The sequence below is a fragment of the Pteropus alecto genome, unplaced genomic scaffold, assembly GCF_000325575.1.
Source record: "Pteropus alecto unplaced genomic scaffold, ASM32557v1 scaffold12, whole genome shotgun sequence".
Classification (NCBI taxonomy): Eukaryota; Metazoa; Chordata; class Mammalia; order Chiroptera; family Pteropodidae; genus Pteropus; species Pteropus alecto.
This window is the reverse complement of record NW_006432669.1, coordinates 11,877,413-11,881,123: the sequence shown is the minus strand read 5'-3', so window position 1 is coordinate 11,881,123 and position 3,711 is coordinate 11,877,413.

Sequence of the window (3,711 nt, the reverse complement as noted above, 5' to 3'; positions counted from 1 at the left end):
AACATGTAGGTATAATTATTTAGATTCTGTACTTAATCCTATTTTCTGAAATGTAATATCTGCTTCAAAGGCAGTCTCAGTTACAATATATAAAGCAAAAGTATGGCTTTTTGCCATTCATCTTGATGACAGTGTGGTGGAGGAAAGAAAACGGGTTTTGAATCCATCAGAACTAAATTAAAATCAGAATGACACTATTTACTAATAAATGACCTCAGAAACATTACCTAATCTCTCTTGAGCCTCAAATTATATACTACTAAAATGAGAGTAATCATACTTACCTTGTCGGAAGGTTATGACATTCGAGTTAAGAATATAATTCAATTTCCCAAACAAGATAAAGCTAAAGGAGTTACTCAACACCAAACCAGTATTATAAAAAATGTTAAATGGACTTCTTTAAGAAAAAGGAAAAAAAAAAAGATCAAAAATATGAATAATAAACTAGCAATAACTACATATCTATCACAATTACTTTGAATGTAAATGGATTAAGTGTTCCAATCAAAAGATAGGATGGCTGAATGGATAAGAAAACAAGACCTTTGCATATGCTGCCTTCAAGAACCTCAATTCAGGTTGAAAGACACACACAGAGACTGAAAATAAAGAAATGGAAAAGATATTTCATGCAAATGAAAATGAAAAAAGATGGCATAGCAATACTTATCTCAGACAAAATAGACTTTAAAACAAAGTTTATAACAAGAGACAAAGAAGAACCCAGCAATTCCACTCTTGGCTAATTATCCAAAGAAACCCAAAACACTAATTTGAAAAGACATATACATCCCTATGTTCACTGCAGCATTATTTACAATAGCCAACATATGGATGCAACTTAAGTTTTCATTAATAGACAAACTGATAAAGAAGAGGTGATATATATATATATAGTGGAATATTACTCAGCCATAAAAAAAAAAGAATGAAATCTGCCAGGGGTACACAGACCCCAAATTAAGCAGCCCCAAAATGTAGAGGTACAGGGTTTTTAAGCCCTAAATCCCATTCCTCATTCTGTCTTAAACACAAAGGTCTATTTTTCTCCTATTCACTACCTGTCAACCCACAGGTCGGGTGTGCAAGAGAGGGTACAGAAGCAGAAAGCTTATTGTTAGAATGTTATGTTCCCATGGGCAATAGCCAAGCAGTAATTTTCCAGCCAGCACACTAGAGGGTACTATGCTGAAAGAAATAAGTCAGACAGAGAAAGACAAGTACTACATGATTTCACTCAGATATGGAATCTAAAAAACAAAATAAATGAACAAACAAAACAGAAACAAACTCATAGTTACAGAGAACATTTTAATGGTTGCCAAATGGGAGGATGGTTGGGGGATGAGTGAAAAGGGGAAAGGGATTAAGATATGCAAATTGTCAGTTATAAAAACAGTCATGGGGATGTAAAGTACAACATAGGGAATATATTCAGTAATATTGTAATAACTATGTATGGTGTTAGATGGGTACTGTACTTTATTGGGGTGATCACTTTGAAAGTTATATAAATGTCTAATCACTACGTTGCATACCTCAAACTAATATAATATTGTATGTCAACTGTAATTGAAAAATAAAAAATATATTTTTAAAAAGAATAAAATTCAAGTATTAACACAATAGAGTCTAGAGGTAAAGAGAGACATTACACAAATATGTAGTTATATAGTTACAAATTGGGATAAAGGCAAAGAAGGAAAGATGTCAGTACTGTGTGAGCAAATAATAGGGGAAAGGGGAACAGAAATAACCCATCTGAGGAAATGATTAAATAGGTAATATAGATAGGAACCTGAATTGTGCCCCCCAAAATTCATATGTCAAAGTCCTAACTTCCCATGTAATTATATTTAGATATTGGTCTTTAAAGAAGTAATTAAGGTTAAATGAGGTCATTAGGGTGGGCCCTAATCCAATATCACTAGTGTCCTTATAAGGAGATTAAGATACCATCACACACTGAGAGAATACCATGTAAAGACACAATGAGAAGGTGGTCGCCTACAAGCCAAGGAGAAAGGTCTCAGAAGGAACCAATCCTGCTGACACCTTGATGTCAATTTATAGCATCCAGAACAAGAAAAAAATTTCTATTGCAAAGCCTCTCAGTCTGTGGTATTTTATTATAGCTGTCCTAGCAAACTAATAGAAAATCCCAACATCCATTCATTTAACAAATATTTTCTGAACTTTTATATGAGTTAGACACTATTCTAAGACTCTGAGGAAACAGCACTAAACAAAACTAGTTTAACGTCTTGTCCCCCACGGAGCTTATAGTATGGCAGGGACTGGAGTAGGAGACAGACAGTAATCAAAAAAGGAAAATAGAAGATGGTAAGTACCAGGAAGAAAAATAAAGTAGAGAAAGGAGATTAGAGTGTGGGGGTAGGAGAGGGGCAGCTTTCAATTTCAGATAGAGTAGCTAGGAAAAGCCCTACTAATGAGGTAATATCAGAGTAAAGATCTGATGGAAATGAGGGAGTGAGTCATGTGGATATGTGAGAGAACATTCCAGACAGAGGCAAAGCAAGTGCAAAGACCTGAAGGAGTGTGCCTGACATATTCCAGGAACACGGAGGAGGCCGGTATGGCTGCAGTAAACACAAGAGAGAATAATAGATGTCAGAGAAGTACCAGAGGCCAGTGAATATCAAGTGGGCATATTTAGTAGGCAGTTGGAGTTATGAGTCTGGAGACAGGTAAGAGATCTGGAGAGGTCTGAGCAGAAGACAATTTGGAAGGCACTGGCATGGCAGTAGATTTGAAGCCTAAGGCTGAATGAGATCACCAAAGGAGTGAGTATAGGTAGAAAATAGTTGAAGTACAAGGATCAAGATTTAGGCTGCTCTACAGTTTAGGAAGATAAGGAAAAACCAACACAGACACTGATAAGCAAAGATTAGTGGGGTAAGAGAAGGAACAAATAACCTATCATGTCCTTGAAACCTGGTGAAAGAAAAAAAAGAACAGGAGAATAATTAACTGTGTCTGTAAAATGGTGCCAATTAGTTAATAAATTGGCGATTGAGACTTGACTATTAGCTTTAGTAATGTGACTATCAGTCATAAATTAGATAAAAATCATTTCTATGGACAAATGGGAATAAAAACCTACTTAGAATTAGACTTAAGAGAGAATGAGAAGAGAGTTTGCAGTTACTGAGTACAATATTATAATGTAAAAAGAGAAAAATGGGTGGTACCAGATGGAGGTTAATTTTTAACTTTAAGAAGAGAGAAACAACTGGTATCCTGAAGAGAATGATCAAGTTCAGAAGAAACAAACGGTGATACAGAAGTGAAAGGGAAGAACTGCTGAGCCTTATGTTTGATTAGTAAGAGGGGATGGGAGGTGGTTCGGAGGTGCCTTAGAAACATGGGTCATCTACAGTAACAGGCGAGAAGCTGGAAACAGATATAGAAGGTGGGCAGATGTGATGTTGCAGAGAGTTTGTGGATCTTTTCTGAAAGCTTTAATTTTTGTTCGGTGAAATAAAAAGTAATGTCATCAGCTGAAGAGTAATCTAGTACAATTGTCAAGGGTTTAACAGAAAGAAAAAGGTATGAAGTAGATATTTAGAAAAAGGTATGAAATAGAAGACTGAGTGACTTATGTAGCATGACGACTCACTGGGTAGTAACGATGCCCTGCTTGTGGTTGATAATCATGAATTTGAAGTAATCTAGTTTTCTTTAGCG